Source organism: Heterocephalus glaber, unplaced genomic scaffold (genome assembly GCF_053883595.1).
Source record: "Heterocephalus glaber isolate CG9 unplaced genomic scaffold, H.glaber_assembly_v1.0 deba00001472, whole genome shotgun sequence".
Taxonomy (NCBI): domain Eukaryota; kingdom Metazoa; phylum Chordata; class Mammalia; order Rodentia; family Bathyergidae; genus Heterocephalus; species Heterocephalus glaber.
In genome coordinates, this window is record NW_028258315.1 from 3,306,408 (window position 1) to 3,331,645 (window position 25,238).

Genomic DNA, 25,238 nt, shown 5'->3' on the forward strand with positions numbered 1-25,238 from the left:
ACATCGTGGGATCATTTGGAAATACTTGCGTCACAGCTCAAACGACAGAGGTGGCCCTGGAGGGAGAGGATGTAGGTGCCAGTCCTCCTTGTTCCAGGCCTCCAGCTCCCTCTTTCTTGAGTGAAAAGTACTTTTGGTAGATATTCCATGCCGGGATTTAGAAACTGATATTTTGTTCCAGGAGTTCTTTATCCTGTGATATCTCCAAACCAGGTAGTCTAACCCCAAATTTCAAGAAATAGTGGGAATTCCAACATCTTAATGGAGCTGAAAAGAACAGCATATTTGGGAAGAAAAAAATAATTTCATTGTGAGGATTTCTGTACTAACCACGCAGCAAAATTTGAGGTCTAGAACAGTAAAAAAGCAAAATTTTTTTGTTGTATTCAAACAGAACATAAGACCACACAGTGTGGGGACGGCAGTGAAGACACAAAGACACATTCACTGACTGTAACTCAGCAGTCCTACCATCTACCTGATCAGAAGATTTCTGAATTCTACCCTGAAATTTGTTTTCCCATTACTGGGATTGAAGTAAGGACCTTTGCACTGAGCTGCATCCCTAGCTCATTTTTATCTCTCATTTTGGTATAGGTTCTCACTGAGTTATTAATTGTCCAGGCTGGGCTTGAATTTGCAATTCTCCTGCCTCATCCTACCAGAGTGTTGGGATCGTAGGTATATGCCACCACACTTAGCCTCTGCTGTGAAACTGTAAAAAGAAATGATACAATGAGCAGACTGACTGAAAGTGCTCACAGGCTGACTTTGTGCAGCCTAGTAGATAACCCTTTGAAACTAAGAGTTTCCTGTTTTTCCAGGAGGACCTGCTCCAAACTTTTCTTCTCTTGGGACTGGGGATTCCTTCTGCTTTCAGGGAGACTCCGGTTTTTCCCAGATGCCTAGATTCTGATGGCTGATGTGGGAGAAGAGTTTAATCCTATAAACAGTAACACTCTGCTAGGGTTTGAGCCGAGTGTCTCCCAAAAGCCCTGTGTTAGAGAGTTTGGTCCCAGCCCATGGTGCTTTCAGAGGTGGGGCCTCATGAGAGGAAGTGAGGTCACTGAGAGTTGCCTTTCCAGGGGATATTGGGACCTTGGACACTCCTTGTCTCTTTTTGCTTCCTGGATGCCACGAGGTAAGCAACCTCCTCCACTGCACTCCTAGCATGAGGCATTGCCTTACCGCAGTCCCCAAAGCAATGGACCAAATGGCTATGGACTGAACTCTCTGAAACCACGAGCCAAATCAGTTATCTCACGTGTTTTGTTATAGTAATGGAGAACTGACTAACACACACCCCATCCCCAGATTGAGTGACACAGCAGCCTGTCTATTCACCAAGGACAGGACCACTTTGCCATGATGACTTTTTTAATAGGGAGGCCCAATCCCCCTGTCGGATTTGGTGCTTCCTCTGGAACCTAGACCTCTACTGCAGGTCCCACATACTTTGGTCTGGCTCCTATCTCTGTGGGACGGCAGGAAGTCGAGGGGACCTGTGCCTTCTCTTCTCTTGCTGACCCTGGGACAAATAAGGTTTTTTCTGAGAGAGCCTGTTTTTCAGCTTCTGGGGTGCAGCTCTGCAATGGCGCCTTGCCCTAGCACAGGGCAAGTGGAGGCTCAGAGGGGACCATGCTGAGCAGGAAGTCCCCACCCTGCATGGCTCTGTCTTGCCTCCCTTAGTGGAATTACACCATTCAGGTGAGGGGACTAAACTGTCCAGCCTGCCACACCTCCTCCATGTGAGGAAACTAAGGAAAGGACATGTGAGGAGACTGGGAGATCACAGAGCAGCTGTGACAGTTAACAGCTATGATGAATGAAGGGTGAGAAGTGGGCAAAGGAACATGTGGCCAGCAAATGCACAAAATGAGCCCTAGAATCGGGTCCTCATCCTGTCCCTGTGTTCACTTAAGATACTCAGTCTCTAAGGCTCATCACTGTCATGGAAACACAGTGTTTCCCCTGCTTATGACTCAGGGTTCTCAGCTTGTCTTCTCTCTGCCAGTTGGCCTCCCCGCCCTCTTCCCTTTGGCTTCCATAAATGTGCTCTAGTTTCATTTTGCTAACTAGTGGCAATTTAAACCTCCCAAAATGTGAGCTGATTATACCTGCTCATCTCAGGCATTTGTTACGGTAACAGAAAGCTGACTAGCATCAGTCTTGCATCTGAACTGGGAACACATTCATGGAAGAAGCCTTACCTACAATCCCAAATTTTGAAGTAGAACTTGAACTCTGACAAGTAACCAAATATCTAGTCACTCTCACTGCTGGGTGGTAACCAAATAGATGGCTAATAGAGCTGCAAGATGAATGAGGTTTGTAGGACAATTAGAAATTCCTTAAATATGCAAAAGAAAAATGGGATAGAAAATATTAAGCATGATCTGATATTTGGGAGAAAAGGCTTGATACAAACTTTACTTTTATTTAAGTATCTGGTTTTCTTTTAAAGCTGTGAAGACCCATCTGATCGGTTGGGATCTATGACAATCACGTCACAATATTTTCTTTTAGCTCCTCAAGCATTTTTATTTTATGAAAACTGTACAGGAGTAGTTGTTAGGAAACCCAAGGGGTCAAATGAAGTTTCTCTGAGCTCTGCGCAGATACCAATGTTCAATAGCCACTAGTTACTCTTGGAACAGTTGTTGGTTGAAATAATAATTCTAAGTTATACAATGACAGTGCTAGGTCTGCTGGGGTTGGGGTTGGCTCCTCGGGGTATGGGACAGCTCACAGAAATGGGGAGATGGGAACCGCTTTGGTTTATATCTAGATGCCCCCCTACAGCCTCATATACTCAGAGGCAGGGCTTGTGCAAGGTGATTGGGCTGCTACCTCTGGTGTTAGGGAGTGGGGTCCAGTGGAAGAGGTGGGTCACTGGGGAGTGACCTGGGAGGGTTTATCTCCTTCCCTGGCTCCTCCCTTCACTCTCTGCTTTCCGACCTCCCTTAGGTGAGCAGCTTTCCTCTGCCCAGAACCTTGGACCATGCCTCTGACCATGTAAGAGCGGGAACTTGTAAAACAGGAGCCAAGATAAACCTCTCCTCCTTTAAATTGTGGGTATTGTCCCGGTGAAGAGAAGTGACAAAGACAGGCACCTCCCTAGCCACCTCACAACATCTCTAGGAAGTATTTGTCATCGTTCTCATTCTGTGGGTGTGGAAACTGAGGCTCGCTCGGGCTGCTCAACTTTCATAATGGTCAGCGGGTTTCGGCTGCACACTTGTTTTGTCCATTCTTCCCTGCATTCATCCCTGAAAGGGCCTTTGCAGTCTCAGCTCACTAAGTGAGAACAGGCTCAGTCAGTCGTCCTGACTGAGCATCTGGGGTCTGTGTCCCATTCATGTCTCTCTTCACACCCAGGCTCTGGCCCAGATGACGTCTTCTGTAATGTCAAGGTGTTGAAGAGACTTGAGTGGCAATTTCAGTGCTTAGCAACCGTGTTTGTTTTTGTTTCAGCTTGGTTTTCCTTCAGCATCCAGCTGTGGATCTCTTCTTCTGTTGAAGGTGAGATCAGTTCAGCATCTGCAGAGTGGCTCTGCACCGGGTGGTCTTACTTCCAAAGAGCAGGTACAGTTGCCAAACTCTGTGCCCCATTCTTAGGCCTAGAAAATACGAGTCCTCCCATATCTGTGGCTTTGCTTTCCTTGGTTCCAGCTACCTGTGGTCAATAGCAGGCTGAAAACATTAAATGGAAAATTCCAGAAATAATTCATAGACTTTACATTGCATTCTATTTTGAGTAGTATGATGAAATCCCATTCTGTCACATTCCACCCAGTGTGGGACATGAATCATCCTTTTGTCCATCATTTCCACACTGTATACACTACTCACCTGTTAGTAATTTATAGCTGGTCTTGGTATCACTGGGCTTGGGTTCAGGTAACCCCTGCTTTACTTACTAATGACCCAAAGCACAAGAGGGGTGATGCTGGCAGTTCAGATAGGCAGAAGAGAAGCCATAAAGTGCTTCCTCTAAGTGTAACATAAAAGTTTACCATATCTATGTATCTATCCCTATCTTTATAAGTAGAGATAAAGAGAGAGCTTGGTACTATCTGCAGTTTCAGGCACCCACGGTGGTTTTTGGAATGGATCCCTTGTGCACAAGCAGAGACTGTTCTATAGTCAGGTGGTAAACAGGTCACCAGCCCTCACGATCTGAATTACACCCCAGTGACCTAATGGAATCCCAATATTTTCTTGGACGAATTAGGTCAACACCACCTCTGAGTTAACTCTTCCTTCTATACCTTAGGAATGGCTGGCTTAAGCTTATTTTATATTTTCAAAATACAAAGGAGGTATGTTCATTGTAGAAACATTAGATATACAAATACGCAAAATAGAATTTAAAAACATCTGCCCTTTCATTTCCCAGTGATAACCACTGTTTATACTTTGATGTGTCCCTTTCCGGCTCTTTTATACATCTGTCCCCAGTGGCCAGTAATCTGCCAGATATCTGGGTGCTGACATTGCTCTCCGTGTGTTAGGGATGGGAGTAGGGGTTGTGATTTCAAGATATTCAGAGCAGATATTGGTTGATATCTGTTTTTCCACTTGTCAGAACACAGTGAGAAATTCTTCACCTCTTTAATTAGGATACTCTGTGTTTAGACATGGAGTTTTCTTTGTTTATACAGGCTGTCCTGAAGTCTCTTTTTAAAATTTAAAATTACATTACTAACATTTTTCTATGCTAACATATTTTATCAGAAGGGTGGTACCCCCGTTCTGTGTGTGCCATTACCTCTTTATGGAGTTATCTGCTACTCCATATTTAGTTGTTGTCTTTGCTCCCACTTTTTTCAATTATAGATAATGCATCTAGGAAAATCATTTTGCTGAATCTCAGTTTTTTCCCTTTAGGAAATATTCCTCATAGAAGTATTTCTGGATCAAAGGGGATATGCATATTTTTAAGGCTTTAAATACTTTTGCCAAATAACCTTCTCGAAAAATTACTCTTACTACCATTCCCATAACAATCCATGACAGTACTCACTTTTTTACAATATGCTGTTACAGTGCGCACACGCACACACACACACACACACACACACACACACACATTATTGCCAATCTGATAGAAGGGTTTAAAATTCATTGTTTAAAATTTGAGATATGATCATTTCTCATTACTTTTTTTCCCCTGGTTGAATTGCTGGAAAATAAACCTAAGAAATAAATTCCTGGGTCTTTGATGACTCTAGATGGAAACGCTTCTTTTCAAGTGTAGGTTTTATTCTTATTCAGGAATGGCGAAGTCAACAAATCGGGAAATGATTTCTAAGAAGAGGGTAACACCTTTCTGGGGTGCATGTGAGGGAGCCTCAGGGCTGGTCAGGGAGCACAGGGAGCAGAGAAAGTTAGCCAGAAGCTTTATGACACAGGGCTTTGGAGCATAGCTGTCTCTGTCTGGTACCGGATCCCGGGCGTTTAGGGCAGGTGGATTGCTACCCAGCACAGTCAGTGGAGGAGGTGGTCAGGAGCAGAGGCTCCGCATTGCTTGATTTGCATGTGAAAGGCGCGTTTGCTAGTGCATTGTTGCTTCTTTAAGAAGTAGCTGCCTGGGGTGGGGTGGGGGAGGGCAGTCCCCGCAGGGCAGAGACTTCAGCCCCGGAAGCCTCAGAACAGGCAAAATCCAAGTCCCGGCTGACCCGGCCTGTCAGGAGTGTCTCTGGCTCATGGTGCTCTCAAGGGCGCCTGATCAAGGGTGTGAAATGCTCCAGTGCAAGCGGGACCGCTCAGCCTGTTAACCCTCCTCTTGCAGGCCCAAGATGGAAAATGAACGCTAACTTGTAGGGATCCCCTTGGAGCCCTGCACACTCAGGGGGCCCAAGGACACGCCCCGCCTCCCACCCAGCATGGATGAGAGACAGCAAGGCAGGGCTCAGAATGCATCACAAAATCAATCCTGGGCGATGTTATCAGGCCGCTAACTGCCGCTCGCCACAGAAGTGCTCCTGAGAAGCGAGGGTGAAGTCTTGCTACTTAGAGCTCACTTTTTCCTCAGTGCATACCCTATTTGGGGGCCTTTCTTATACATTGCATTCCACCACGGCTCTTTGCCAAGCAGTTTCCGTTCATGCCCCTGCCTCTGAGGCCAAGCTCCCGGGGGCTTGGTTTCAGCTGTGCCTCCCTCGGTCTTCGCCGGCTCCCTGTGAAATACAGCTAACGGATGGTGAATTTGGCCACAGAAGCCTATTATTGGAAGTGATGGAATACAGGAGGATTTATGGACTAGATTCTTTTCTGCTCCTTCAAGAATTACAAGCTAACCCCAAATTACAGCAAGAATTCCTACGGGTCAATAATTAAAAGCAAAAGGCAGCCTCTATGGGGGGAAACAGTGTGGTCTGGAAGCTATCTTTCAAATTGAAGCGGACTGTGTAACTCCCAAATATTATGGATACAAATTAGCTATGTTTGATCACTGGATCTTATTTACCCTAATTGTCTTCATTGCTGTGGTTTCCCCGTGCGTTTCGTTTAGAGAGCACTTGGTTTAGCTGCTCAGTGCTGAGCTCTGTGCTATAGTAGTGGGAGAGATGGGGCAGGAGAGAGAAATCTAGAAAGACAGAGAGGTAGACATGTTGGAAGAGAAGAAAGGAGGGAGAAGGAGAAAAGAGAGAGAGACAGGAGAAAAACAGGAGAGGGAACAGGGATCTAGGAGGGGAGGGGATAGGAGAGAAGAAAAGAGGAGAGACAAAGACAGGATTAGGGACAGAAAGGGGGAAAAGGAGACAAAGAGCAGGGAAGGCAGAGAAACAGACTGAGAGGGAAGTGAGAGGAACAGGGAAGGAAGAGGAGGAGAAAGAGAACGAGCAAGAGCGTTTACTTGAGATGTGTTTTCCCTCAAAGCCATACAAGTCTTTCCATTCAGTCCAAAGAGACATTAAAAACTGGCCCATTTTGTTAGATGAAGTGTTTTGCTTGTCTCTGGGAATGATTGATTCGAACTTGAGAAGAATTTGAAACTTGAGCAGCTAGGCAAGCAGGAATTATGGCCTTATCTAGAATTCTGGCAAAAGCTGCAGACCGAGGCTGTTAGGACATCGGGCCAGAGATCTCTGAGAAGTAGCTTTCCCACAAGACTGCCAACACTTCAGAGCTATGAACGGCTGAGAAATATGGCAAGAATGTACCACTGCTTCAGTATCTTTTGTCCCTTTCTCTTGTTTGGGGTAAAAGTAAGAAACCAACGGATGCAAATCAAAGAATAAGCAAGGGTCCTCTGGGAGCCCTGGAGTCTGGGGACCTCACTTGCCTGGGTTTCTAGAATGTTGAGGCAGGCCCTCTTTCCGGGCTTCCTTCTACCTTCCCAGAACCAGGCCTGCAGTAGACATGGCACTTATTACAGAGGATGTGGATGGCTTGGCACACCGCCCCCTCTAGAGACCTGAACTCAAATCCTGGCTTGATTTGGAAGAGAAAACAAGACTCATGGTCTTGGCCCAGTTTTCACAGGCACGTGTCCCATAACCCTTGCACACACAAGCACACACACATGCGTGGATACAAACACACACACACACACTTTGTGCACATCCTAGGAAAGGCCCCGGGGAAAGATGGAAGAAGTACGGTCAGTGGGATTGTGGCAGCCGCCTCACCTCCCTCTGGGTTGCCTGTGGCTGGAAGTCAGTCCCCTGCCTTTGACAAGTACCTTGCTCCAGCTTCCCCCTCACCGTGCCTACCACGGTGTTCCCTCATACTAGTGCCTCTCAGCAATAAACACTGGAACTGGGGAGCTGTGTGTACAGTGCCACCCTTGTTCTCAGGGGGAAGCATGCTGGGACTGTGTGTGTGTGTGTGTGCGCGTGCATGCACACACACAAGCACAGAGGTTATGGTGATGCTAGGGACCGAGTCCAGGATGAGGCATGAATAGCTGGCTGCATCTCTGATAAGCTAAGAATCCTTGCAGCCATCTATTCCTATGGCACAGTGGATTTTCTCTCAAATGCCCTAGTCCTAGGGAAACACTTTGTCTTTTTCTTGTCTTTCAGCAAAGGATGCAGGCAGCACATCTTTGAGCACTCAGACAGAAGGCCCCAGCCCAGGTGTCCAGATCTGGCTCCCTGGGGCCATGCAGGAGGAGGATAGGAGGGCAGACCCTCCCTGGAGTGGGGGGTGGTGCCCTGGGTGCACACCGAGGCTGGGGCCGCCTACTCCAGTCTCTTCTGCAGACCAGGAGACCTCAGTGAAAACAGCACGTGGGGAAAGTTTAGGTAGTCATTTTTTTTCTTCTCTCCCCAGAATAAAAGTCCAATATTGTAGATTCAAAGAAGAGTTTTGTTTGCTTTTGTTTTTCTACCTATACAGAGAGCCACTGAATTTCACAGGCTCTTCTGACTGACTTTCTAGGTAAATCCTGTGGATCATAATGAGATTTATATTGCCTTAGTGAAAAGGACAGACAAGGGTAGGCTTTGTCAGGGAAGAAGGAACCAAGAATTACTCCAAGTGTCTAGAAAATGTTCACCCCTTGCTTTGTGGGCCAAAGAATTCTGTACAGACATAAAGCCTACCAAAGCTTTCTATCTGTTTCTATGAGAAATTTGTTTAAAGTCATCCACAAACACATAATATTTTGCTTTAAGATGACAATATTTTAAAATAAGTGACCTTGTAGTTATCACTAAGTCATCTCTTAAGTTTTATTTTTGTTTGCTAGAAACTTGTTGGACTTCCATTGATCATAATTATTATTATGTGTTTGGTGTATGAAAATAGCCTGTTAAAACTGTACTTGAGTTTATTTCACAGCCTACCATGTAGTAACAATAACAAGAAAATACGTATCTATCTCCAACTCTTGATCGGTTCCGTTATTTCAAGTCAGTAACAATTACTTATTTGGTACTTGCTTGTCCTTAACTTGAGGTAATAGAATCTTTCATAAACCATACCTTTATTTTCCCCAGTGGTGGGGATCGAACCCAGGGCCCTGCACATGCTAAATAAGTGACTACCACTGAGCTACATCCCCAGCCAGAAAATATATCCCCAAGAGCTTATCCCTTATCATTTATAGATTTAGGGCCATCACAAAAACCTGCGATTTATGTAAGCTCATTAGTCTTAATTCTAAACGTGTTTCTGCCACTCAAAAGCTCACTAGACACAAACTACAAGTGGGTCTGTCCTCTTTCTCATGATGTGCACAGCCCCGCACGTGTGACTGCATTAACACGTGAACTGCAGCCTAACCACGCATGTGTAGAAATGCATGCATGTTTTCCTCTCTGACTCCTTAGATGAGAATGTCTACTTGAAATAGAGTGGGTTGTATCAAGATTACATTTCACTTCTACAAATTCAATTTTATGAGTTTAGCAAAAAGCAAACAACCTTAAACAGCGTGGTCAGCTACGCCCACTCTGAACGCAGGTGGCAGCGTGGACGGAGGGGCGTGGTCTGGACACGGGGTCGCCAGAGCGTGAAAGTCGGCTGTCTCCTGGGGTGAACATCCCTGGAGCTGGCGGTGAGTCCGGGCCTTGGAGGCAAAAGAACCCACATCGACGACTTCATCGGGTGTCAGTTCCTCCAGGGCTCCCGGCGATGCCCGCAGGGCCTGGGCTCCAGACCAGCGCAGGCTCTCCAGGACGGCCCGCCGCGGTGCCCTCTGCCCCTCTCGGGCACGGACTGACATCAGGGGCTGCCCCGTGGGGCAGCAGCCATTTACCCCCAAATCAATGACAGGTGGATCTTTTTCAGCACAATTTGATTTCCTGGCCTCTTTCTCACTTTTGCTTCCCGATGTTACTGTGATCCTCTCCTGAACTTCAGCCCACTCTGCAGGCGCCGTGGCCAGCTGAGCAAACCCAGGGCCCAGAGCCGGGCCTGAGAGTGAGAAGCAGAGCCAGCAACTCCCGCGGCTCCGAACGCTCCGTTCAGGGCAGCGCTTCCCTTGGCGAGAGCAGCTTTTGACACAGAAGCGATTTCTCTTCTGTGTTCCGCGTACAATTCTTGCAGAAACAGCCCTGGCCTCAAAGGTGCCTTTTCAGTGGTTGTAGGGGGGGCAACCATTTCTGCTCAAACATAGGTCTAGCTGGCTTCTCATCGTCTACTTTTAAAAGCAGTGTTTAATGAGAATGGACCCTTCCAGCTAGGAAGCTGGGTTTTTATCATTTTCTTTTTCTTAATTTTATTGGTACATTTTAGGTATACAATATGATGACATTAATCATTGGAAATTTGTACCTTTACATAATGTATCTGGGTTCTTATTTTGTCCCCAGTCCCCTGCCCTCCCTTCGATTTTTATCATTTTCGATAGCTGTTATGCATCAGAGTTAATCGCCTTCAGATATTTTGAGCTTCTTTAGTCATGAACCAAATGTTCAAATAGATTGTTTGAAAATTTGGAGTGAGTTTGGGGTTTCTGAGCACACATGGGTAATGCATCTCCTTTGAACAAGTGATCCAAGTTGCCGTTTAATGGAACAAAAGTGTCCAAGAGAGACTGAGACTCTCAGTGTTCTCTCTGTGGGGGCCACAGCAGTCATCCTAAGCTGAAGTCCCATGTGCATGATCGTGAACCACAGGAGAGTCACCGATGTCACCAGGACTTGCAGGCCCCGTTATAGTGGACGGCAGGGACAGAGACTGGAGGCTGAGGCACGCAGTGGTTAATCCTCCCGTGAGCTGGAGCCTTCCCCGGTCTCCAGGAGAAAGCGTCCAGCTGTCCTGCAGCTGCGCTGTGTGAAGTGCTGCTATGTGGGCATGCTGACAAAAAAGAGAAACTTCCAGAGAAAATGATTAGACATAAAATCTGCCTGGCAGGTCAAAGCCTTGCAGGATTTATATTGACACGAGCCCCGTCTTCATGGAGGCTCTGCTGTCCTGGATGTGAGGCTGTGGCAGATGTCAATTAGCCCTAACGTGCAGGGATCTTTATTTCTTCCTGGGGATGAGTAGGTGTATTTCCATTTTTTGCCTACTCCCCTCTCTAGGTTGATGAACAAGTCCACTGTGTTATAAGACCTCCGCAGAAGTTACCAAAAACTGTTTTCCAAGCTTCCTCCCCCATTTCTCCCTCAGAGAAGGGACAAGATCCTCTACTCCTCCACTCACCTTCACGTTCCAACTGGAGGCGTATTACATGCATCTAATTTCTCTTCACTACGGCAAGACTTATGCTCCTGAACATCTAAGTGGGAGGAAAATTCATATTTAATCTTAAATTTATGGGGGACTATCATGTAGGGGCTATACTGCTATGAAAAGTGTCTTCCCCAAATTCACACACAGTTGGAACCTGTGACTGTGACTTTATTTGGAAACAGGATGTAATCAAGCTACGATGGGGTCACACTGGAGACAGGCAGGGCTCAATCCGACATGGTTGGTGCTCTTGTTAGAAGAGTGGGGTTTGGACGCAGACGCACATGGGAGGACGCCACATGACGGAGGCAGAGACTGGGGTGGGGCAGGTGCTGCAGCGGGAGAGCCAAGGATCCCAGGCAAGTGGCTGAAGCTAGGTGAGAGGCATGGCACAGGCTACACTTCAGGGCCTGTAGGAAGAATCAACCCAGCCACCACCTGAGTTTCAGACTTCTGGCCTTTAGAACTTGGAGAGCATAAGTTATTGTTTGCAGCCACCCAGTTTGACGTAATCTTCTATTGCAGGCCTGGGAAATTTCCATTTATCATTCTTTATTCCTTACAGACTTTTTAGGATTTTCCTCTTTTCCCATCCCAATAAGAATTGATGTGTCTTTTATTTTCCTTTGTGGCAGAAAAGGCAAAGAGGCATGAGTCTCCCAGATAAGCCAGAAATGGTGAGAAGTCCCTCTGATGAGCAGGACAGTCTTCTGGTCTAGATGAACTTTGCTCCTGTTTCTCCGGTTGTCCTCAAATGCATGCTGAGGACCCACCCACAGCTTGGCTCTGTATCTTACCTCACTTTCTCTTCTTAGGCTCCAGCTCCTCCTGTTTTTCTCTCTGCCCTGAACTGTGCTGGCCAATGAGCAGCACAGGTTAGAGTGGAAAGAAGTGGAGAGAAGCTGGTACAAATCATGGCTCTAAGACCACAATGATTTATATGTTGATGCCAGTTCTGTCAAAGGGTTTTCATCAGTCTGCGGGGAGTCTTGAAACATCTTTTCATCAGGACCGTGAAAGAATCGGGGAGATTCAGCATATGTGTGTGCTTACAAATGACGACAAAGATAAATCTACCCAGAATGAAAATTAATACAATCACTCCAGAAAACTGTCTGGAAATATCTCCTAGAGCTGAATGTAGGCATTCCCTGAGTCGACAATCCAACGTATATTATCCAACAGAAATGCATACGTCACGTCCACCAAAAGACATGTATAGTGTACTCATGGTCACACAATTTTTCATAACCCTCAACATGGAAATGACTCAGATATTCTTCTAGGATAGGATGGATCAATATTGTATAATGTGTTCATAAGATGGAAAACTACATAGCAATGCTAATGAACCTGCGTGACCATATCAATGAATGCCACAAACATGATATCTAGCAAATGAACGTAGACGTAAAAAAGTGCAATGTTATTTACATAAAGCTAAAAAACAGGCAGGAAATCAGAACTATGGTATTAAGATCAGGGTAAAATCCACCATAGGCAGTGGAGCGACTATACCCAGGGGGCATGTGGAGGGGCCCAGTAACGTCTGTTTCGCAAGTTGGAAACTGTCGACATGGGTGTGCTCCCAGTTTGAAAATTCATGCAGCTGTCACTTGGTCCACAGTTCCCTGGCACTCCCGCGCTCCAGTCTCCTTCTTTCAGTCTTCCAGTGAGGCCAGCAGCGTTCAGTAACACAAAGCAGCCAACCAAGGACTTCGACGAGAGCTTTCCAGAGGGGTCTCTGATGTGCAGAATCCTAGTGGGCTGCAGCAGAGGACAACACAGGGCCCTTCTTTTCTGTAGCCATACTCTCCTGGGCCTCAGGACAACACAATATGTAGTGAACGGCGCCATTCTGTGCTTGATCAGAGCTGCCTTGCTGACCCAATATCAGGCCAGAGGCTCCACAAGAAACAAATAGTGTGCACCAATTCTAACAATTTGAGGGGATTGATATGAGGGCCTAGTGACAGAGGTGCTATCAGGGTGTAGAGAAAAGCCAAGTGGCGCTAGAGTAACATCCAGGGTTATTATGCTCCTCTGCCTGATGGGTGAAGGTGAGGGTTATAGGGACCTGGAAGGAGAGAGTCCTGTGTAGGAGGTCACCTGGAGAAGGACTGTCCTCCTCAGTTCAGGGGAAATCATCATATGCCAGCCCATTTTCATTGTTACTATGAAATGCCCAGGGCAGGCTAAGCTTAGAAATAAAGAAGTTTGTGTAGCTCACAGTTTGGAGCCTCACTGCTTTGGCCTCTAAGGTCTCAATGGCCGATGACATGATGGCAGGCAGGGAGAGATCCCATCATCAAACAGGAAGCCAGAAAATGGCTTAGGGAGCTGGCAGGTATTTTATTCCCTCTGCAGGCAGCTCCCAGTGATAAAGGACCTCCCACAGAGCTCACCTCTCAGAGGTTCCACACCACCCACCCTGAAGACCAGGCTTCCAACCCACAAACTCTTGGGGGACAAACCACATCCACACCTTGGAAGCCCATTGGAAGCAACTCCTCCAGAAGGCAGCTGAGGGTCAAATACTCTGACCTGGCTCTCTATGGCCAAGCCCTACTGGAGGCCAGTGGCTGGGGAGTTGTCGGTGAGGCTCACACAGGCCGGGCTCCCACAGTCCCAGGCGGTGTGGAGAAGGCTGCAGAGTGGATCTGTAGGAACTCAAGCAGCAGGCATCTGGTGCAGATTTGGCGAGACCAGCAAGAGCCACAAGGTCCTGCCTTTGTTGGCCCTGCCCTCTGTACCACAGCTGAGGATGCCCATGGCTTTGGCTGGGGAGCAACATGGGCTCGTGTTTGCCTAATTCATTAGTTTTCAATGCCATCTTAGAACTGTTCTGATCACTGACATGGTCACAAAAGGATGCTTAGCTAAGTTAAAGAACAGAGTGAATTCCTCACACCAGGATTACTCTCCTGGAAGAAACACACAGCAATAAGACCTGCTTTACTATATTTCCTTTCTGAAACCTCTTTCTCGAAGTTTGTTAAACACGAATGTAATGAAATCTAAAACAGGAGAAGGTGGAAGTTGTTGAATGTGAGCCAGGGGGTGGGTGGGTGGGGGAAGAGATGACTAAGATGGAAACAGGAACCAGCAACAGCAAATTAAGGGGCAGGGGATGAGATTCTAGTTCCTGGCCCCTCCCTAAGACCTCACACTCCTTTCTCCCAACACAGCATGACCCACCCGAAGCTCCAGGCTCTCAGCTCACAGGGGAGGACCTTCCATTTATTTGCTTTGTATTTATCTTAAACTTATTAGAGGAGAAGAGATGGGAGGGACCTCCATGATTGTGGTCTGTGTTTATTTAAATCATGAATTCTCTGTTGGAGTATGAGATGCACCCAGAAATGCGCCCACACAAGCAAACAGCCCAGTGAATTTTCTCACCGCGGACACGCCTGAAGAGACAGCAGTCTTTGACATTGTCCTGAGCCCTGTGTGCACTCGGCTGACAAGTGAGGCCCAGGACCAAGGGGGTGGTATGTGGCAGTGGCCTGTGGGTGAGGGGTTCATAAATCAGATCAGCCTGCTTGTTTCTGGTGCACTCAGAAAGTGATGGGCTTTCTTGGGGAGAAAAAATATTGTAGAAATGTGCTTGCTTAAAGTTCTGGAAAGGAAAGAAAAACAAGATAGTTAAGTGGGATGGGATGGGTTGAAGATTATACAGGAAGCATTATGCCATATTTTATAGAAATAGTGGCATATCAATCTTTTGTGTCTGACTTCCTTTACTTATCTGGAAGAAGCAAGAAGCATTAAAAATGTCACAGATAAACGTAGTTGATTCTAAGGCATGTCCGGCAGAACTATGAACATTTGGGATGGTTTTAGTGTAAGAAGATGTGTTTACAGAAACAGAATTGAAATCTTCGGGGTGACACCGGGCTTAATAAAAATGTCTGGCTTGATTTTTGTACTTTATCACCTGAAATTCAGTAGAATGAGTCAGAAGACAAGTAATCTAATATATATTGCTACTCCATCAAATTCACCGTCACAGTGGGCCATGGATTTAATGATACTGACCAGACTTTACAAGTATTGGGTTCTCTTGGCCCATTAATAATATTTAGGGTGTGTAGTAACCACAAATGAAGTTATGGTGGCAAGGCCTATAATAATGAGCCCTCAGGTCTTGGGGCTTATCCTACTTTCTGGTTATGTGTTCCATATAGGATTACATAATTGGCTAGCAAATGTATAATAGTTTGGATGAAATAATGGCATAGTCTGACTTCCTAAGTCCCTCACACTCTGAAAACCAGATTCATCCAAAAACTTTAAAAACCAAATAAATATTCCTTCAAGTGATTACTGCATTCCAGTTGTCATCTGGCTTGTAATGACTGCTTTTCAGTGTTCGGTGATGGCCTGAGCCTAAAATAAATCTTGTACCGATCCTCCTTGTCAGCACAGGCATTAAAGCCCATAAACCATCCTCTGCTGTGCCTGTCAGTGTCCTCGGTCCTGACTAATATAACCCTGCCTCGCCAGCTCCGGCTGTCCCCAGACACACATTTCATGGCTGTGTTTGCCTAAGCCAGATGAAAGTGATTATAAACTACAAGGGCTCTTTTGATATGACCTATTCAGAGCTGTTATTTTTTGGTGGGGGTGGCAGGGAGCATTGGCACAGGGTGGGTGAGAAGTGGGCACGGCCTCCTGACACCCAGGGCAATGCCCTGGCTGCGTCTCCTGCTCAGCCCCAGTCCCAGTCTCCCACACTGCTGTGTGCTGCCCTCCCCAAGTCCTTCCACTGGGAAAGAATGTTCGACATTCAAGCTATTCCAAGCAGCATCCTTGATGTCTCATTTCATGGGTCCGCTTCACACCGCGGTGACGGTTGGCTGTTAACTCTCATACCTCGGCTGTTTGTCTTGGCAGAGCCCTCTGTTTTGTTAACTGGACAGAATCAGGCCAAGGCAGTCTCCCCTGCATACAAGGGAAGGGGTGCCATCTGTCATCCTCTGGCCAGCAGGACGCCCTTCTGAGTCCTCCAGGCAGGGCTGGAGGGTGAATGACCTTCATCTTTCTCATTCTCTGAGCTGCCAAAAAAGTGGTGAAGGAATGGTTTTACTTACAACCTTTTGGAGAAACTTTGCAGCAAAATACATGCTGAGAGTTGGTAAGGCTGAGTCAGCAGTGAATACCTGGGGTCAGGAGAAGGAGGAGACCTGGGAGGACACCTGGGGCTGCTTCCTCCTCCCTGGTCAGTCCTTCTATGAGGAAGTGCTTTGCTCACTACCCATGATATGAAAAGTGTCTGTGTGGGAGGTGGCATGATTTTCACTGTTCTGTGTGATGTGTCCCCAAGATCCTCACCCAGAGGACTCAGGAGAATTAGCCCAGGCTATCAATTTCAGATCTAGAGGCTCATCAAAATGGACAGATGCCACCTGATGCCAAAGGGAAGGAGAATGGGTGAGGGGACATACAGCTGTAGCATAGAATGTTCCTTGAGTTAGGGATAAAGTTGAACATCAGATTGTAGAGTTTGAAAGGCAGAACAGGGAATTCAGGAAGATGATAAAGAATTGGGAAGATGAGTTCTAGTCAAATGTCAGACAGGATTCCTTCACTATTGGTTTCTGCTGAGGGAAGCAGGAACACAAAGCTGGAATGTGCATCCAACAGTGACTGCCATATTTTTGTGACTCGTGGCCTGTCTTTCATAAGAGCCTTCAAGAAATGTTTGCTAAATTCTCTCAGTTTGATTCTTTCATTGACTTTAACTGAAGGTTTTCATATTTCATCACATGTTCAAAGGTCCTCCAAGGTAAAGAAAGAGCCTTTGGACAAGTCCAAAATAATGAAAGCAGGAGATAGCCCCTGGGCACCACCTGCTGTGAGTGGGTCGAGGTGGTGCTGGGGAGGAGGGCTTAGCTTGCCTTGGCCCAAGCAGCAAGGAGTCAGAACAGTGCTTGGGGTTAACTGAGAGGGTTAAGAGGACTGAGTCAAAGCAGAAGAGAGAAAGAAAACCAGCGTCTTAAGTCACAGCCTTTGTCTACGAGAATCGGCTTGGAAGGGTCAATAATTAGAGATTTCAACCCGAATAGTTATCTCTGTGGAAGGAAATGTCACCAAGGATCTAAACGAGCGATAACTGAATGATAAGGAAAGCACTGCTTTGCAAAGCTTACATAATAGGGGGAAATTTTTTTAAAAAAAAATCTCACAGAAAAATGACAATTAAAGCAACTTTTGTCCTCTTCTGGCAGGGCTTTGGGGCCTCTCTTCCTGAGGCTGTCCTAGTGGGGCACCTTTGTCTAATTTTTTTCCCTCACTGGATTGTTCCGGGTCCAGTCCCATGGCACAGATTCAGTGCCTGGTTATGAGGCCTTGGGGAAGTTATTTGACCTTATGGAGCCTCTGCTGACTCATGTAGGAATAGGAAGAATATTAACTGCCTCCTGGAATTCTTATGATACATCAGACTGTGCTGAGTGCTGAGATAATATCTGGATAAAATGTGCACAACTGAATTTTGCCATTTACATCAGATTCTGACTTTTTGTTTAGGGAAATAGGAAAGTGTTGAGTCAGAATGATCACATTGTTCCTCTCTGCCTCTTACACCAAAAACTCCATTTCTACAGGCAAACACTTCCCACTTCCCCTTGTATCGTGTTTCAGTGTCTTCCATCATGGACAGCCAGGAAGTGTTCTCTTGTGTGTGAACCTATCACTCCTCTAGTTGGTGGCAGTGAGCATAGGTGTTCTCTTACCACCCAAAGAGCAAAGTTGCATGCAGATGTTACCCTCAAGCTTTGGGGAGAGAAAAGGCTCACATTTTGATGTGAGAGGATGGGGAATGTTCCAGAAAATGGAGCTCCAGAATGACACCACCGTAGAAGGGCATCGCTCAGAACATAATGCACGTGTGGGGTCCTGGGTGCTCGATGCTGTCACTGCCATTCACCTGCCTGGGATGCAGCTCCAGGTCTCCAGGTCTGAGCCCTCCCAGCTGTCTGGTGGAGGTGCCTTCACTGCCTCTCAATTTATGCCGCTGGTCCTTCCTTTCAGCCATGCCCTTTAGGGGAGGTGGGTTGGCTTCCTAGCATGGGCATCCCCACTTTCTTGTCCTCACCCCTTTCCACTTGCCATATTCTCTCTCTCACACATGCACAGGGCCCCCACCTACTATGATTTAAGACGCTGCCCTCAGCCTGACCCTGGTGAGACCCCACCGGTTCTGTCAACTGTGAAACTGGAGTGATGACATGTGGGTGAAAACACCGAAGACCAGGAGGAGAAGGAAGGCTGAGGAATAGAGCTCATTTCTGCTCATCTAATTCCTCATCCTTTCACTGTGGAGCCCTGGGGTTCTTGGCTGTAGGAGCGAGAGCACCAACAGCTCTTACCACTTGCTGAAGTTTGGATCTCGAATGTCTCCAAGGTCCATGTGTTAAAGGCTCGGTCTGGCTTGGCACTATGGGAAGATGGTAGAAGCACTGAGAGGCAGGGCCTTGTGGGAAGCCCTTAGGACACTGGGGATGTGGCTGTGAAGGCCACACTGGGACCCCAGTCCCTTCCTCTCCTCATTTCACTTCCACGCAATGAAGTGAGTGGTTTTCTCTGCCTTGTGCTCTCACCATGATGAGCCACCTCTGCTTAAGCCCAAAGCAATGGAGACAACCATGGCCTGGAACCTCCAAAGCTGTGAGCCCAAATCATGCCCCAATGAGCTGCGTGTCTCAGGGGCTTTGTTATAGTGATGGAAAACTGACTCACATCTCACCCTTCTTGGAGGGTAGCAGGGTGTATGAGAAATATATAGGAATGTATAGGAAATAAAGATCTGACAAGAAAGATGTAAGTTACGCCCAGACATTAAAAACAATAGAAAGTGTCCACCTAGGGTTATCCTAAGTGTGTTAGCCATGAACGTTAACCGCATCCCTGTAAGACTGGTGCTAGTGTGGCCTGACCTCCCATTTGGGAACCTTTCAGCTCATGTCCAAGGTCACCCACCTAGTTAGGGGAGACTCAGAATTCCAGTCCAGTCATAGCAGGTGCAGTCAAACCTGAGGGTCAGTGTGCCTGCCTGCCAGTTTTCAGATGGTTTGGAAATTAAGAGTGGTTTTTACACCTTTAAATTAAAATTGATAAAATGAAAGTGATATTTCATGACACAGAAAATCAAAAGTCGGTGTCTGCCCTGTGTCGGGCCTGAGAATGGTACTTCGTTTCCTCCCTACTCCCTTTCGCCTCCATAGATTAGAGACCCTGGACAGCACAGCCCGGGAAGGGCGTTACCGTGTATCCTTCCCTGTTTCCTTCCTGCGCAGGCCCAGATCACGCTACGTTCCGCCTAGGCCACGTAGGCCACGTAGCACTATTTGCCCCGCCTTCTCTTCCTGTTTGCTTCCACTATAAATAAAGAGCGCTGGCGCTCCACGAGGCCGTTAGCTCCCGACGAGCTGCGGTTCCACCTGGTGCCAACCTTCAAGCATAGTCTTGGTATGTATCCTTCTCTCTTGGTCTCATCACTTTTTCTTCGTCTCCCACTGCTCTCCCCGGCTTCGGACCCTACGCTGTGCGGGTCGCAGCAAGGTCCACACATTCAGCTTTCTGGGAACACAGCTGCACTCCGTTTTGTACATTGTCCATGGCTATGTGTGCAGAGCCGAGAGGCTGTGACAGAAGCTACAGTCTGTCCACAAGAATGAAAATGTCACTGTCCGACCCTTTGCAGGAAACGCTTGGCAAGCTCTGCTCTAAACCCATGGCTCTCGGGCTTTAGCAGAGATCCGAGTCCCTGGGCGGTCTGTGAGAATGCAGACTGCTGATCCCATCCCTAGGTTCCCAATTCGGTAGTGCTGGTGCAGGGCCTAAGAACTGCATCTCCACAAATTCTCCCAGGGATTCTGACCCCGGTCCAGGGACCACTCTTAGAGCCCCTGCTCTGAGTTACCAGAACGTCCTGCCTGTTGCCCCGGGCAGATTCTAGCAATGAACAAGTGGTCTACAAGTCCTTTGTGTCACATGGAAAGGAACCACCTTCTTAGCAAGGGCCTCGTGAGTCTTCTGTTGAGTTGTGACTTGGGTACCAAGCTCATTGGACATGTGAGACCACACTTGTCTTTGGAGGGAACACCTGCTCACACTTAGGACAACTATGATGGGCCTTGGTCAAGGACGCGGTGGAGACCCGTGCTGCTGAACAACAGACACTAAGCAGGGTACCCCAGTCCCTCTCTGTAAGCATGCAAGGGGACAGGTGACTTTGCTGTCTGCAGTGATGCTGCCCTGACCTGTGGACGGTTTGTAGCCTGTGGCCATGGAGGATGGGCCCAAGCCCTGAGGCCATGGACTGTGGGCTGGATGTTTCCATGTTCCCTTGCAGTAGCTGCCCAAGTTGTAGGTTGGTCGGTCGTGTTGTCTGCTCAGGTCTTGAGGGATTCGACTGGCAGGACCGGGACATCAGAAGAATGGCCCAGTGTTGTGCAACAACCAGGAGGCTGACCCTGAGCTTAGCATGAGATGTCCTCTCCGAAGTGACAATTTTGGTGGGTTGGAGGCACTAGGACTGGGGAGAGGGAGAAGTTGGGCTGTGGAAGTTGTCACAGAATGGCGGTAGCCTTTCTGTCATGAAGCCCTCCATGGGCAGTTGCCTGGTCACTGCTGGGAGGGTGCTTTGTGTTGAGACTGCTCAGGGGTTCTCAGAGCTGAATATCTCAGGTGTTGTTGACAAGCATCGTTGTGTTTAGAGATTTTAAAGGGGGAAAGCGTCTCCATTCCTTCTGAGGTGGCAAACAGGAAGGGGACCGCCCATTCCTTGGAAGCAGGTATCTAAGGGAATGATATCCCAATTTTACTTTGGCTTCTTTTTTTCAGTGCTGGGGATGGAACCCAGGGCCTCATGCTGGGAAAGTGCTCTCCAGCTGAGAGTACTGCGATACTAGAATTTTATGTTTGACTTCATTATACAAGAAAATAACAGATTTAGCTGGACTTATAATTCAGGTTGTGGTTCATTATAAGTTTAAATACCTTTGAAATACTTACAAGATGATCGTGTATTTTTCTCCGATTGTTGAAATGCCACAATTTAATCCACACCTCTGTAAGCATTTGAGTCACAGCTCCCATCCCCAGGTCTGTAGCAAGTGTTCGTGCATCTATGGGGAAACACACTTATGAGGAGATACCACTCATTAAGCTAAATTGATTGTATTTCAAGTATTTTTATTCTGATAATATGCCATATATCTCTTTTGTACTTTTTGGTATAAAATTTTTCTTCCTCTTATGAAATATTAGGGATTTTAGATGGTGGAGTGTAAAAATATGTTTTCACTTGGCAAAATAAAGATTTGGAAACCAAATATGTTCCTCTCAAAGTGTTTCTAAATGTTACTTATCTCATCTCTGAAATCTAGTCAATACAAGGCCCATTGATCTCGTGAACTATGCCTCCTGTGTAATCCAGACCAAAATTTGTAAAGCACTAAACAGTTTGTATAACATCTCTATGTCTAGTGTCTTTAAGGTACGAAGAGTGGAATATACTGGCCAACACATAACATTTATGCTTCTGCGTGACCGGGGCTGCACACCAGCTCTGCTGGCATCTTCTTTACCATGGTTAGAATCTGGGATAAATCTCGTGATTTCTCTAATCACATTGCAATTTTAAAGGAAAACCTCCACTGGTCACGTCTAGTCCCTCAATTTAATTTTAACAACTAAAAGGCTACTTCTGTGTAAAAATACTAACTCCAAACCTCTGAGAGTAAGAAAAGAAAATGCCACGGAATTCTAAAAACTTTGTCCAAAAAAATCCTCTCTTCTTGTTTTTTCAGTGTTAGCCATTTTGTGCCCTAAAGTGTCGGGCTGAAGTTGTAAAGCCGGCGCTGGAGACTTTCCCTGAGAGGTCCTGGCACCGTGACCAGGGAACTGACCAATGGCGTGGCCAAACTGGCCCTTGCTCTTTGTGTCCACCCTGTCTGTTTCCACTTTGGTCCCCTTTGCCCAGAACTGTGTATGCGGTTGTGTATGTGCCCTTTCTCCTTTTGGGTCACTTCTCTTCATCTGTCAAATGAGGGATGTGTCATTTTACAAGATCACACCGTGGCTAAGCCTCACGAAATCTCGCCTTCCCAATTCACGGCATCACAGAGCTACTACCTTTGCAGCTGCAGTAGGCCTTAACGGTTTTAAGCTAATTCCTTCATTTTACAGATAAGACAAAATCCACAGAGTTTAAATGGTGTGACGAGAGACAGGGAATGTCTTCTCAAATAGCTAAGGAAAAATTCCTTTTTAACACACACATTGGTATAGCCCCAGCTGGAGAGATGCCTGGCACAGTTTGGGAACCCTCTTTCAGAAAGAATACATGCAAAATAAAGTACAAAATTCTTACCAAGATAAAGAAAATGGTAACAATTACACATTTTTAAAACCTTCAAAACTACTACAAATAGTATAAAGTCCAGAAAAATAAGACCTTTTTACTTAACTGTCTAATCACTCTCTGTATATTTTTTCCCTTATTTTTTTTTTTTTTGGCTTTATATACTTCAGTTGCCTTTTTCTATGACCACAATTTTACACCATTATTTTTGTAGTGAGAATACTGAGATCATTTAGTCTTTCTTGCACAATTGATCAGAATTAGTTTCTGTTTAATTGGAAACATTTCTTTCAGTTTTACAACTCATTATTGATAACATCACATAAGTGTCAGTGTTGCTATCAAATTTTAGGTAACTTCTACCACCTTTCTTGCATAGGTAAGCTGTAAGATTTGGAAATTTTTTCCAAGGGTGGTTTTGGGCGCCATCTTTTTCAATGGTGTTTCTCATGTACTAGCTTTTACGCCCACAACTTAAAGGAGGAAATGTTTATTTTGGCCGTCGTCTCGGGTTTGAGTGCACGGTTTTCTGGTCTGGAGGCAGAAACCATGGTTGACAACGTGGTGGAGGAGAGCTGCTCACCTCATGGCAGCCAGGAAACAGAGCAGGTGGGAAAGAGCCAGAGAGAGAGAAAGAAACATGAGGCATGTCCCTGAAAGGCACTCTCACAGTGACCTGTTTCCTCCAGCTAAGTCACAGCTCCTAATAGTAACAGCCCATCCAGCTTGAAACTTTTATCAACAGGTTCCGCCACTGATGAGGTTAGCACCCTTAATGCATGAGTCTTGAGAGGACACTTAATGTTTGGATGTTAACATCTTCTTTGCGTGTACTTCTAGCGGCCAGCAGCCAGCTCCACAGAGCAGTTTTGAACAGCAGATCCCCATAACCCTGCACCCTGGGCTCACCATCCATATCAGTGGAAGGGGCATTGAGAGCATTCCTGGAAGCCCAGGCAATGCTTCCTTCTACAAAATGGACAAAGCAGTCAGTGGTCTGAATCAAGGAGTTTGGTTTTGTGGACAGAGAAAGGAGGAATAAAGCAGAAACAAAGCAGATTGGTCATCTCAAAGTTACTTTCTTTGTGGGCTTGGAAGAGGGAGACAGAACAATAGAAAAATAATGCATTAGCTCACATCAGGTTATTTCAAGTTACTTCTTTTGCATTAGGACTAGAGTGGAGAGAACTTTACGGTCATGTGGATTGAAACTGTTCTTTTCAGGAGTTTGGCTGACATTTCTCTAGTCTTGGTTCCTCAAAAGGTCAGATGAAACAATTTAGTTCAATCTTGGTGACAGGGGACTTCAGTGCAATTCTGTGTTGGTTATTTTAGCCTAGGTCTGTTGGGACCTAGTGAAGAAACTTAGTCCCAAACAATGGCTTCCTGTAACTCTTATTTAACAGTTTTGTGCTACATTCATTGATGCAACTCATTTGTCTCAAGTCAGCAAGACATTTTCATCTTATTCCCAAATGCTTATAAGATTCTTACATTTTCATTGATTAGCGCTTTGAATAATGCAATGGCTTATTCATGATTTCAACTCAATTTATCTATTCCTTTCCATGAATTACTTTTTGAATGATTTTAACGTTCTTTGATTAAATTCACTTCTTTAGATCAGAATAATTCCTATTTATTCTGTCACACATCTTCTTTATGCTGGTTCACATTCCACTGAATTTAAGCCTGACAAAATAAGATAGCCTTCATACATCCAAATCAAGACTTTAGGTGTTTTGTATATGTTTCCTCTTTCTAAATTGCAAGTAAAAATGTCTTCGCATTTTATCAAGCTTGCCATTCCCAACTGTGGGGGGCCTTGTCCCCCCCCCCCCCCCCCGCTAGTACTCTTGAGTGCCTTTTACGGGCATGTCTAAGCCTGCTGCAAGTCTACCCGGTAACAAGGAAGTAGCCCCAGTACCCTCCCCTTGCTCCCTCCCTCTAGCCCTACGGTATATATGCTGTAGCAGCTTCCACAATAAAGGAGACTTGATCAGAAACCTGTCTTGTCTCCATCTCTCGTGTCCCCTGTCCTTTGTCATTCTCACTCCCCCTCTAGGGTCTCCGTTGACTTACCCGCGGGCCGGGACACCCAACTAAAATGGAAAAAGAAATTCTCATAAACTTTTGTTGGGACGAAAGTGCTGATGACCCTGTGCTATAATTTAACACAACTGATGATGGGGGGAAATTTTCCTCAGGGTCTTTGTCTGCCAGAACTGTTTTCTCCTCCACTGTTCACAGCTGGGGGCTGGTGGACTTATTCTTATCTCAGGTGCTGCATCCTCATTCTTCATGCTGGGTGGGTAGACCCAGTGTGTAATTGGAACATTTCTAGTAGTCACCCCTACGTTAAGATAGGGCATAGTGAACACAAGTGTATTCCATTAAATCCAAACTAATTATATCCTCAACTCACCTCCTCTCTGAATCCCAAATTCCCTGCAGCCACCCCCAAAAGACCTTAATTCATTGCCGTTAAGGGTCATATTTTTGCAGATCTGTTCACAAATGCACTTATGAGCATGGTGTTAGGGACCCTTCAAGAGCTCATGTAGACATTTTTTGTGTTGTCCATCCAGGCCAATGGAAGAAGTCCACTCAGTGAAGTATTCTGAAACTTTGTTTGTCTTCTAGGCACTGCATACCTCCTTGCTGCACTGTGGCCCAGAGAGACAAAAGGGAAAAGCCACTCAGACACGGCAGACTGGGATTGCGGGCAGCT

At 46.2% G+C, this 25,238-nt stretch overlaps 2 long non-coding RNA genes across 2 annotated transcripts in view; one reads left to right on the top strand and one right to left on the bottom strand.

Annotated features, from left to right (window-relative positions):
• Positions 1-14,387: 14,387 nt before the first annotated feature.
• On the bottom strand, positions 14,388-19,517 carry LOC110349732 (uncharacterized). The gene is made up of 3 exons (XR_002395943.2): positions 19,405-19,517; positions 16,012-16,193; positions 14,388-14,755 (listed from the first exon to the last, which is right to left on the bottom strand). It is a non-coding gene; the product is annotated as an uncharacterized LOC110349732 (long non-coding RNA).
• Positions 19,510-25,238, top strand: part of LOC110349731 (uncharacterized) — a 35,308-nt gene continuing 29,579 nt past the window's right edge. Inside the window, exon 1 of the long non-coding RNA XR_002395942.2 lies at positions 19,510-19,608. This is a non-coding gene — a long non-coding RNA (uncharacterized LOC110349731). The remainder of the gene's footprint in view (positions 19,609-25,238) is intronic.